This window comes from Dama dama, chromosome 31 (genome assembly GCF_033118175.1).
Source record: "Dama dama isolate Ldn47 chromosome 31, ASM3311817v1, whole genome shotgun sequence".
Lineage (NCBI taxonomy): Eukaryota > Metazoa > Chordata > Mammalia > Artiodactyla > Cervidae > Dama > Dama dama.
This window is the reverse complement of record NC_083711.1, coordinates 48,216,276-48,229,489: the sequence shown is the minus strand read 5'-3', so window position 1 is coordinate 48,229,489 and position 13,214 is coordinate 48,216,276. Positions and strand designations below refer to the sequence as shown.

General features: G+C 41.9%; 1 protein-coding gene across 3 annotated transcripts in view; it reads right to left on the bottom strand.

The window, feature by feature from the left end:
• Positions 1–13,214, bottom strand: part of LNP1 (leukemia NUP98 fusion partner 1) — a 41,742-nt gene that overhangs the window by 23,703 nt on the left and 4,825 nt on the right. The window contains exon 1 of one of the 3 annotated variants that reach the window (XM_061133980.1): positions 3,272–3,364. The exons of the other annotated variants lie outside the window; for them this stretch is intronic. The gene's annotated coding sequence lies outside the window, so the exon portion shown is untranslated. Of the gene's footprint in view, positions 1–3,271; positions 3,365–13,214 lie in introns of those variants that run through there. 3 annotated transcript variants of the gene reach the window in all.

Here is a 13,214-nt window from a genome sequence, read left to right as displayed (position 1 = left end):
TTGCAAGGGCCTTTGAGGAAGTCGTATCGGGAACTTACACTTCCTTGTGATTCTGTGAGCTGCTGTCTAGGGCATGGGTTTACCTAAGGGGGCTTCTGTCAGTTTCAGGTCACTGCTGGCCCACTGGCCAAACAAAATGGATGTCGAGACACAAGAGCATGGAGTAGCTTAGCTAAATTCTCAACACTCTCCTTATTCCAAACCCTTCCTGCTGAAAAGTCTAGATCAGAAGAAAAAATGATTGGGAAAAAATGTAAAGATGACTGCATGAGACATACTGATTAAGTGATAACAGAAAAAAACAAAACGCCAACACCTGTGAGATGCAGGGATAGGTGGGCATCAATGATTTCTACTTTCTATAATTGCTGTCTTTCAGAACTGCTCCTGGGGGAATTCTCTGGCAGTCCAGTGGTTAGGACTCTGTGCTTTCCCTTCCAGGGCCTAGAATTCAATCCCTGTTCAGGGAACTAAGATCCCGTAACTCTCCTGGCACAGCCAGAGAGAGAGAGAGAGAGAGAGAGAGAGAGAGAGAGAAAAGAACTGCTTCTGAATGTCAATATTGCCTTCACAAGATGCTTTGAGGTCTTGGATGCAGACAGACTGCTGAGCCTATGATCACACCTAACAATGCTGACTATGACACAGCAGGGAATGTCCTCAGCTTCTGCATTTCCAGGAAGAACACCTGTAGATGTTGTCCCCACTCATGAAGCAAATGGACTGACGTCAAAGACAAGCAAAACTGATTGAAACTGCCTGCCTCCTGGAAATGCTTCCAAAACTAGGGACTTGGGACATTCCTGGCGGTCCAGTGGTTAGGACTTCGAGCTTCCACTGCAGTGGGCACGGGTTCAACCCCTGGTTGGGGAACTAAGATCCCGATGCTGCATGGTGCCGTCTAAATAAATAAACTAGGAACTCAACTGAATTATCTGGACCGGACAGAAAGCCCTAAGCGCTAAGGACTCACAGTGGGAAGCCGCACTGGAGGCCCCGTTAACCTGTTTCGCCTGACTAATGTGTGCCTGCACTGGTGTGACTTAACAAGCGCACACTTTTCGTTTCCAAGGGTGCTCTCTGGAATTTATTTCTTATATGTGTACCTTGACTATCATGGACCACCTCAACATACCAGAATTGTGTTGTGCCTAAATTGATGGCTCAGGCCAGGTTAAGAAAAGGTTAATATAAAAACTTAAGGAGAAAGCCACCTAGCTTTCTAAGACTGACCTTTATTTTTAATAGGATTTGTTTAAATTGGCTAAATCCAGGATCCCTGGAGGGGCATAATGAAGAGTCAATATTGCAGGATGCTTTCATCCTACTGCATGGGTCCTACAGATAATAATTTTGTTCTAAAAATGCCTTGACCAAGAAGGTGGATGCTGCAGGAAAAAAGGTAACACAGTAGTCTGATGCTGCCTATCCTTAGAAAGGACTCCTTGCAAGGTTGGCCCTTACCTGGTATCTGGGAACTTGGCTAGCCACCCGTCCTCTGTAGTGATGTAAAACTTTCCCTAACTGGAACCCTCCTACACTGTTGGTGGGATCACAAATTGGTGCAGCCATTATGGAAAGCAATATGGAGGTTCCTCCAAAAACTAAAACTAGAGTTGCCATATAATCCAGCAATCCCACTTCTGGGCATATGCTGCTGCTGCTGCTGCTAAGTCACTTCAGTTGTGTCCAACTCTGTGCGACCCCACAGACGGCAGTCCACCAGGCTTCTCTGTCCCTGGGATTGTCCAGGCAAGAATACTGGAGTGGGTTGCTATTTCCTTCTACAATGCATGCATGCATGCTAAGTCAATTCAGTCTCTGTGCGACCCTATGGACAGCAGCCCACCAGGCTCCTCTGTCCACGGGATTCTCTAGGCAAGAATACTGGAGTGGGTTGCCACTTCCTTCTCCATCTGGGCATATATCCAGACAAAACTATAATTCAAAAAGATAAATGTAGACTTCTGTTCAGAGCAGAGCTGTTTACAAGAGCCAAGACATGGAAACAACCTGTCAGTTGACAGATGAATGGATAAAGATGTGGTGTATATATACAATGGAATATTACTCAGTCAGAAAAAGTGCAAAATAATGCCATTTGCAGCTACACAGATGGACCTAGAGATTATTGTGCTAAGTGAATAAGTCAGAAAGGGAAAGACAAATACCATATCATAACACTCATATGTAGAATCTAAAATATGATGAGAATGAATTTATTCACAAACAGAGGCAGAGTCACAGACACAGAGAAGAGACTTGTGGTTGCCAGAGCAGGGGGCAGGGGGTGATGGGACTGGGAGTCTGGGAGTAGGGGATGCAAACTGCTATATATAGAGTGAATGAACAAGGCCCTACTATACAGCACAGGAAACTACATCCAGTATCCTGCAATGAACCATAAGGGAGAACAATATGAAAAGGGATATGTATATATGTATAACTGAGTCACTTTGCTATACAGCAGTAATTAATATAATACTGTAAATCAACTCGACTTCAATAAAAATAAACTTTAAAATATATACACAAAACTAAATCAATTTGCTATATACCAGAAACTAACACAATACTATCAATTAACTACACTCAGTTTAAAAAGAGAGAAAACAAACTTTCCCTAACGGATAAGAGTGGCCTAAACTGCTCATACAACCAACGTGATTTATACTGAGCAACTGCCTTTCTCGCCAAAGTCTGGAGTTTTGGTACATGCCAGGCGGTGCATGCCTCCATGGCCAGCATCCAGTAAAAGCCTTGGGCTCTGAGGCACCAGTGAGCTTCCCTGGGAGCAGCAGCTGGCACACGTAGTCACCACTCGTTGCTGGGGGAATCCAGCACATGGTGTGTGATCCACTAGGAAAGGACTTCTGGAGGCCCGAGATCCGTTTCCTCTAGACTTGACCTAAGCGCATGTCCACTTTGCTGATTTTGCTGTGTCTCTTTTCACTGTTATAAATCTTAGCTATGAGCACAGCTACATGCTGAGCCCTGTGAGTTTTTCAGTAAGCCAGCAAACCTGGGGGTATTTTCTAGGACTGCCCAGGGCAGGAAGGAAAGACAACTCTTCAAACAACGTGGCCAAAAAATTTTCCCGAAGTAACAGATAAATTACCACCAAAAGAAAAACTACTTAGCCTACATTACATGAAATTAGTCCATCTCCATTTCCTCCCTGCCCCACTCCCCCCAGTTAAGCCCGTTTCTTTAAAAGTGTGAGAGAAAGATGGTTCTCCACTCTGCCTGTCCTAAAGTTCTTACAACAAACCTAGCACCGCAAAGGAGCCTCAGCAAATGTCAAGTCTCAGCAGCTGGGGGAGAACCGCTCGTCGTCCTGTCCTGGAAGCGAGGGCCCCAGAGGAAGCCGTGCAGCGCTCTGCGAGCCCAGCTGCCAGCGTGACCGGGCAGAGGTTTGGACGCCTGCCTTGGGGAGACGCCGCCTGGACCACGGGGCCAGAGGGAGCCGCCCTTTTGACCCTGCTCTAACGCGCTGCCTTGCCACGCCAGTGTTCACACAGTGCCAAGTGGCTGAGACGGCTGCAGTTTTCTAGACAGTTTGAGTGTGCATTTTTTAATTTTTCTTGTACTTACTGTGAAAGGAATTATCTTCTCATAGAGGGTAGGACACTTGTAGTGTGTGTGTTCTCATAAAGGGATCAGACATAAAGGGTGCCCAAGTGACCATGATCCTTGGCCTGCGTAAAAATGAAGTGGCTTTGCGGGTGCCCTCTTTCACATTCGTTGCTTCGGAAGACCGCAGGAATGAAAAGATGATTTTGCTTTTATTTCATTCTTCTTTTATTTCCTTTTGTTATTTCATTTCACTCCCTTTATTTATTTCATTCTCCATAGCCCCTACCTATTAATTTATTTTTAGTTCATTTTTTCTTTTTATTCTTGACAGTTAAAAGGAAGAATTATTCATTACACTGCTTTCAAGTTTGCCAAGCCAGTTTCACTCTGGAAAAGAAATGCCATGTATAGAGTTAAGCTGCTACTTTTTTTTTTCTTTTAGTACATCAATGGTTTTGAGACAGTTTTCACTTGCCAGAGAGCAGTACTTGACTACTTGACACTCTGTGCTGTGTTCTATTAATGTCCTGATTATCAGAATGCTCTTTTGCATGCAACATATCCTAATATCATCCATTTCCATGATTCTTATCCAGTTACACTTTGAAATGTGCAACCCTTTTGAGGTGACTAACCAAAGATATTGATTGTTGCCTAACCAAGTGTCCTAAAGCATGTATATGAAGGTACATCATGATTTTTTATTCTACAAAGTTTTGTAATTTACATAATGAAAACTATTTTAAAAGTATTCAACTACAGATCACCAGCCCAGGTTGGATGCATGAGACAAGTGCTCGGGCCTGGTGCACTGGGAAGACCCAGAGGGATCGGGTAGAGAGGGAGGTGGGAGGGGGGATCGGGATGGGGAATACATGTAAATCCATGGCTGATTCATGTCAATGTATGACAAAACCACTACAATATTGTAAAGTAATTAGCCTCCAACTAATAAAAATAAATGAAAAAAAAAAGTATTCAACTGTTGATGCAAAAACATATATGAGGGAAAGAAGGTATATTTTCAGAGGTTTGCCTACTAGATTATTGGTTGTGTAAATATCCAGTTACTTTGGCATTAAGCATCATTAAGTTCTGCAAGACTTTGGCTAATGAGACTTTGTGATAGTCCAATTTTTAGATGTTGTAATAGGTTTTTAAAAAACAATACCTCACCTGTTTCACAAGAGACCTTGAGAGACAGCATTAATTCTCATCTGCCAGAGATGGAATCTCTGCGGCTTTGTCTCCAGGAGTATTATTAATTGTATGATTTCTCAAGATCTCTTTGATCTCTGAGCACCTATTACTCTCTAAGAGATTAAACACACTATCTGTTAAAATTTACCACTTTGTAAAAAATTTTATCAGTTCAGCTCACCAATGTGTCATATTTCAGAAAAGACTTCCTCCCAGTTATTAACTGCAACTTCACAGAGCATAAGGGCAGTGCCTTAGCACCTCCTCTTGTGTCCACAGGCCTCCCCATAAAAAGTGCTCCAGAGAAGAACTGGGGGAATTAGACTCCTGTGAGCCTGACTTCTGTGGTTTTTTTTTTTCCACACCGAGTAGCACGTGGGATCTTAGTTCCCAGGCCAGGGATTGGACCCGTGCCCCTGCAGTGGAAGCTCGGAGTTTTAACCACTGGATTTCCAGGGAAGTCCCTGTGAGTCTCACTTCTTAATAGGGTCAAATTTTGCAATGTAAAATAAAGAAGTGGGTCACCAAACATTTAACAGAAATTATGACAAAATACTTAAGACATTTAGAAAAATAAATTGGAAGAATTAAAATTTGAGTCAATCGACAATGGGAAGTCTTCAGAATATTTAAAAGAAAAACTTTAATGAAGCTCTAGAACAATCTCTTCTGAGGATCAAATGCCATATACTATTAGTCTGAACACAGCTTTTCTGAAAAGAAATATTGCAAGGTTTATTAAGAAGCTTTAAAAAATATTCTCATCCCTTGACTAAAAAATTTCACTTCTAAGTATTCTAAGTATATAATCAGACATTCATACAAAGGATATTTGTTTACCATTACATTATTTTAAACAGCAATAATGTGGAACTATCTTAAGAATAGAATTGATGATCAGGCTAATAAATTATGACATACTCATACGATGGAATTCTATGCAGTCATTAAAAAAATCATAGGATTTAATGACACAAGCAACTTCTCAGAATAAAATATTTGATGACAAAACCAAAATATAATATAGTGTGATGGTTAATTTTATTTATCAACTTGGCTAACCCACAGTGCCCAGATATTTGGTCAAAAATTATTCTAGATGTTTCTTCTTCAAAAAAATATTCTGAAGAGTGTTTTTTGGATGAGATTTAAAGTTAAATCAATGGACTTTGAGTAAAGTAGATTGATCTCCATTCTGTGCTAAGTCTCATCCAAATAGTTGATGGCCTGAGCAGAACAAAAGACTGAACTCAGAGCAGGAGGTGACTGTGCCAGCAGACTGCCTCTAGGCTTCAACTACAGCACTGCCTCCTCCGGGTCTCTGGCCTGCGAGCCCACCCTGCAGATTTTGGACATACCAGCTTGCCCAGTCATGTGAACCAATCCTAAAATCAGTCAATCACTCTGTCTATAAAAAACAGTGGTAGTCACACAAAGCTATACATGTGTTAAAATTTCACCGAGTTCTGTGTGTGTATTGCTGGTGAAATCTGAATAAGTTCTCCAGATTATATCTATGTCAATTTCCTGATTTTGATATTGCCCTATAGTTATGAAAGTTGTTGACTTTGGGAACGGTGGGGGTGAAAGGTACATGAGACCTCCATATACATTTATTTGCAGCTTCTATAATTATTTCATCGTAAAAGTAAAATGAAAAATTACTGCTACGAAGAAAAAGTTCTCCAAATGGGTAGCAACTAGATCAAAATGCTATTAAACTACAGGTATTCTTGGAATATAATAAAGATAGCATAGCTTTTCAATATCTCTGAATCCCCACAGAAAAACCAATAGAGCAACCTCTACATGAAATCATCCATGGACAACTCTGCAACAGATACAAGATGTCCCCCCACCCCCAAGTGGAAGGGGTGGGGTCACACAACCAACCGTGAGTTGTCCACGCTGAAGGAAGAAGGAAGTAAAAGGCCATCTGCTAGATTTAAGAATCAGAGAATCACGAAACAGTCAACAGTTCAGAAAGCTCAAGTAATCAGGCTAAGAACAGTGCTATCCTTTCATCCACGATGTTGTTGAGCTGTTTTCTTAGATCTAGATTATAGATTTTCTTGGATTTTCAATATGGAGACATATTATCTGTGAATAATAAAAAGTTACTTCTTTCTTTCCACTATTCTTTTATTTGTTTATTTGTCTTATTAACACCTTCAGTAACATGTAATACACCTAAAAAACCTGACTGGCTCTTAACTTCAAAAAGACTACTACTGATGTTTCACTCTTAGATATGATGTTTATTTAGACTTTCAGATGATCTTTATCAAGGTTCTATAATGAAAATGTTTTCTAATTGGATCACAGGTAGATAGGGCAAAATACAACTTTGGTTAAATCTGGGTAAGAAGATCATGGTATATTAAAAATAACTGCAACTTTTTGCTACTTCTTCCATTGAGAGTTGCAGTCTAATTCACTTCCCCATGAGTCTGTGCTGGTCTTACTAACATGCTTGACCCACAAAATGCAGTAGAAGTGAAGTTTTGGAAAGCTTTGCAACTTCTGCCTCCAACTCTTCAGACAGGACACACTCACGGGGAACCATGAGACGCCACAGAAGTCTGACGACCCTGACTCCTACGCTGGAAAGACCACAGATAGGTGCTCCACTTGAGAGTCTCAAAGGAGTCCAGTCTCCATGCCATCTTCACCAAGGTGTCAGATACTGAGGGAAGCTGCCTGGAACCCTCCAGACCTGCCCATCCACCACTACATTCTGCTGACACCAGCAGAAGAGAAGAATCAATCAAGCCCTGCCCAAATTCCTGAGCAACAAAATTGTGAGATATAATAAAATACTTGTTTTAAACCACTACCAGGCTCCCTAGATGTTGCTAGTGATGAACCCACCTGCCAAAGCAGGAGACATAAGAGACCCAGGTTCGACCCCTAGGTCAGGAAGAGATCCTGGAGGAGGGCAAGGCAACCCACTCCAGTATTCCTGCCTGGAGAATCCCACGGACAGAGGAACCTGGCAGGCTATGCTCCATAGGGTCACAAAGAGTTGGACAGGGGTGAAGAGACTTAGCTCAGAACAGCAGAAACCACTACCACTTGGGACAGTCTGTCAAGCAGCAATAGCTAACTGGAACACAGATATATAAACTATTTTTATGGTTTTACATTTTTTTCATAATTTAACAAAATTGAGTCTCCTCCTCATTATTGGAATTGAGGCAATTTCTCACTGGTTAGGAAAAACAACAAAAGGTAAAGACAGGCGAGTGTAGCACAGAGGATCTCCGGTTCAGTACCAGACCAATGTTAAGAGCAGGTCTGCATAACAAGGGTTACTAGTCTAACAGGAATGAATTAGAATATGGGTAGCTACTCCACCGCAGGCCCATCACTTGGTGATGGGCCAGCATCTTCATGCAAATCAGAAAAAGGAATACCTTTTTTCCTAGCCACAGTCTGACACGAGACTGGGATGAACAACGTGCAGGCTGAATCTCAGCCTCCACTTCTTCCAGCTTCCTTGCACAAGGCACAATTAGTATAACCTATATGCAATACCTTTGATCAAGTACAAAGAAATATTTCTATATTTGCAAATGACATAAATTCTTGTGGGCGGCAATGAACTAAGTTGATGAGGATGGAAAGATCTTAGGAATCTGTGTGAGTGGGCAGAAAGGTGGCAAATGAGTGCACAAAGTATAAATATGAGCTAACAGTCACAGGTAAGGAGAAGATCTAAGGCTGTTGCAGATTGTTCCTCAGATTGTTCCCTGAAGATAATACAGAGGCTTCCTTTGACAGCAAAAAAAGCAACTACTTGATTGAATCATTAAAGTGACATTCCCCCTGAGAAGTAAAGTAGTACCACCCACTCAACTGATGCTCTGATGGAAGCTGAATAAGGCAGAAACCATTAAGAGTGGAGAAAAATTAATAGCATGAGGGCTCAGAAGAAACAAGGCCTTCTGTATACAGTAGAATACGAGGGACAAATTAATGAGGTCCCAGGGAAAGGAACTGCGGTGGTGGAGGAGGCAGTAGTGAATACAGCAAGCTTGGGACTGGGAACTAGTAGCTATGATGATCATGGTGATGGAAGCAGACAATTTCTGGTGATGGCAGCAGTTGCAGCAATTGAGTTGGTTTCCCAGCTCTACCAGTGATCTTGACCAGCAATGTGGCACCAGACCATCAATGCTGGCAACAGGAATGGAGACAGAGCAGTAACAAGGAAACTGTCCAACAAATACTTCATTAACTCTTTATTCAGCACTGACCATATTTCAGGTATCACGTTCAGTAGCTAAATGTTAACAAATAATCATTATATGCCCAACCCCATAATAGATGTGGGAGTACAAAGATGATTAGATTAATGGCCCCCATCCTTCACAAACTCAAAATTGAGTATGGGGAACACACATGAAAACAAAAAAATTATGGCAATGTGGTAATTGTGAAGAAGAACCATAAACTTTTGTGTAAGCCAAAGTAAACAGAGAAAACATATTCCTTTGTTCTGACACATAGCATTAGAGCAGACACTGTATTAGGCACTATATAAAACACAAAGTAAATCAGATATATACCCTGATCTGAGATGCTTATTGTCCAGTTGATGAAGGAGGACAAATACAATTCTTAAAAACAAGTAGGAAAGAGATGTTTTAGAAAGTTTCCAAAAAGTATTTTAGGTTTGTAAAGGAAAGCCTGCATATAGTAGATACTCAGTATTGTCTTAAGTACCTACTCAATCTTGAACACTACTTTCTTTATCTTTGATGTCCTTTAATATAGTTTACTTTAAAAAATCTTTACTGAGTGCCTCTTATATTGAGTGCCTGCTCTATACTGAATAGCCCCCCTCAATCATATATTGAGCCCTAACCCCCAATGTGATATATTTGGAAGTGGGGCCTTTGGGATGTAATTAAAATTAGATGAGGTCATGAGAGTGGGGCCCTGGTCCACTGGGATTAGTGTCCTTATAAGGAGAGACACTAAAGAGCTTGCACCTTTCCCCACCTTGAGAAAAAAAACAAAGAGAGAAAGAAAAGAGCAAGGAAGGGAAGGATGGAGTAAGGGCAAGAGTGAGGAAAAAAGGAAGAAAAAGAAACAAAGAAGAATGAAAGAGAGAAAATCACCTGAGGACACAGCAAGAAGGCTGACATCTGCAAGCCAGGAATAGAGCCCTCACCAGAAACCTAACTAGCCAGAACCTTGATCTTAGCCTTCCCAGCTTACAGAACTATAAGAAATAAATTTCTGTCCATTAACCCAACAAGTCTAGCACATTTGATTATAGCAGTCTAGTACCAATAACCTCAGATATGCAGATGACACCACCCTAATGGCAGAAAGCAGAGAGGAACTAAAGAGTCTCTTGATGAGGGTGAAAAAGAGAGAAAAAGCTGCCTTAAAACTCAACGTTCAAAAAACTAAGATCATGGCATCCAGTCCCATCACTTGATGGGAAATAGACGGGGAAACAGTAGAAACAGTGTCAGACTTTACTTTTTTGGGCTCTAAAATCACTGCAGATGGTGATTGCAGCCATGAAATTAAAAGACACTAGCTCCTTGGAAGAAAAACTGTGACCGGTGACCTAGACAGCATATTAAAAAGCAGAGACATTACTCTTCTGACAAAGGTCTGTATAGTCAAAGCTATGGTTTTTCCAGTATTCATGTATGGATGTGAGAGTTGGACCATAAAGAAGGCTGTAGAATTGATGCTTTCAAAATGTGGTATGTTGGAGAACACTCTTAAGAGTCGCATGGACTGAAAGGAGATCAAACCAGTCAATCCTAACAGAAATCAATCCTGAATATTCATTGGTAGGAATGATGCTGAAGCTGAAGCTCCAATACTTGGGCCACCTGATGTGAAGAGCCAGCTCATTAGAAAAGACCCTGATGCTGGGAAAGACTGAAGGCAGGAGGAGAAGGGGATGACAGAGGATGAGATGGTTGGATGGCATCACCGACGTGATGGACATGAGTTTGAGCTAACTCTGGGAGATGGTGAAGGACAGGGAAGCCTGGCATGCTGCAGTTCATGGGTTTGCAAAGAGTCAGGCATAACTGAGTGACTGAACAACAAGCCATCCCTCCCAGACTAATGTCCTTCTCATCCAAAATTCACATCCTTCTCACATGCAAAACACATTAATTCCATCCCAATATCCCCCCCAAAGTTAACTCATTCGAGAATCCACTCAGAAATCTAAGGTCCAAAGTTTCACTTCAATATCATATAAATCAGGTATGGGTGGGTCTTGAGACATGAATCATCCTGAGGCAAAAATTCCTCTCCAGTTATGAACTTGTAAAACCAGACATGTTACATGCTTCCAAAATATAAACGGCCCTTGAACAAAAGAGTTCTGAACTGTGAAGGTCCACTTACACATGGGTTTTTTTTCAATAAATATGTGTAACACTATGGTGCTTCCCTGACAACTCAGCTGTAATGAATCCGTCTGCAACGCAGAAACCCCAGTTCAATTCCTGGGTTGGAAAGATCCCCTGGAGAAGGGATAGGCTACCCACTCCAGTATTCTTGGGCTTCCCTGATGGCTCAGATAGTAAAGAATCTGCTTGGAATGCAAGAGACTTGGGTTTGATTCCTGGGGTGGGAAGATCCCCTGGAGGAGGGCATGGCAATCCACTCCAGTATTCTTGCCTAGAGAATCCCGTTGGACAGAGACTGGCCGGCTACAGTCCATAGGGTTGCAAAGAGTCGGACGTGACTGAGTGACTCAGCATAGCACAACTCTTCAGAGGTAGTTGAATCTGTGGATGCAGAACCACACCCGCGGAGGGAGAGCCAACAGTAAAGTCATATTCAGATGTTCATCTGCACAGGGTGGGGGCAGTACCTCTAACCCCCACACTGATCAAGCCTGAAGTGCACAGTGACAGGTATATTACGGATATGCCCATTCCAAAAGGGAAAAACTAGGAAAGAAGGGCTGATGGGTCCCTAGCAAGCCCCAATTTAGCAAAGCAAATTGCATTGTATCTTAAAGCTCAGTAATAAGCCTCTTCGGTTTGACACTCTGCCCTCCAGGCCCACAGGGGTGGCAGCGTCGCCTCCACAGCCTGGAGGAAAAGGTGGCCCTGCTCGTGAAGCTCTCTGCAAGTGCGGTCCTGTCTCTAAGGCACTGGGCAGACGCATCCTGGTGGCCCTGCCCCCGGGATCTGCGGTAGGAGTGGTAGCCCTGCTATCTGAACAGCTCTCGGCATTCTTCCTTTTTCCTGAACATATAGCAGGTTCACAGCTGAATAACTGTGTGGTCCTATCCTGTAAAAACCCCAAACTACAACAGCCTTCATTCCATCCTAATTGGTGGGGGGCGGGGAGGAGGGGGGGAAATCCTCTTTAGTTCCAGCTGGCAGTGTTTCTGTTGATGAAATCCTGTTTCTATTCCTGGTTTCTGCTGATATTGACAATTAAGTCCATAAGTTGTACTAATGATCCATCAAATGATCTTTTGGCCACATCCTAGTGTTCGCTTCAGAATAAGGTTCTCTCTCTCTCTCTTTTTGCAGAAGGCTCAGAATTTTCCAAATCTCCTAGTTCCTTTTTATTTAAAGTTTCTTTTTCAATTCATCTTGGTTCTCTTACATTTTACTATAATTAGTAAGGACTACCCAAGGCACACCTTCAATATTTTGCTTAGAAATCTCCTCTGCTAAATATCCAATCATCACTCACACTTCTAACTTTTACAAAACACTGGGACACAACTGAGCCAAGTTTTTTTGGATGCTTTACAAGAAGGATCTCTTTGCTCCAATTTCCAATAACGTTTCCCTCATTTCTACTTGAGACCTCACTGGAATGGCCTTTATCATTCATATTTCTACCAACATTCCAAGACTATTCATGTATTTCTGTAAGATGGAAGTTTTGTCTCCTGTTTGCCTCTTTTCTTTCTGAGCCCTCACCAAAAACACCTTTAATGTCCTCATATCTATCAACAGTTTCCTCATAGTAATCTCAGCCTTTTCTAGCACATGCCTCAAAACTCTTTCAGCCTTTACCCATCACACAATTCCAAAGCCACTTTCACATTTTTGGTATTTGTTACAGCAGTACTCCACCCTAGCACCAAAATATATAGGTACTTCTTGGGGCTCTCCAGAGAAACAGAATCAGAAATTTATAAAAAGGATCAGGTTCATGCAATTATAGAGGTTGAGAAGTCCCAAGATCTGCAGTCAACAACCAGAAACCCAAGAGAACTGATGGTATAAATTCCAGTGTGAAAGCTGGCAAGCTCAAGACCCCAAAAGAGCCAATGCTTCAGTTCAAGCCCAAAAGCAGAAAAGATCAAAGTCCCAACTGAAGGGAACACTGAAGTTCCCTCTTGCGCAAGGAAAGGTCAATCTTTTTTTCTATTCAGGTCTTCAACTGATTAGGGAAGCCAATCTGCTTCATTCAGTAAAATT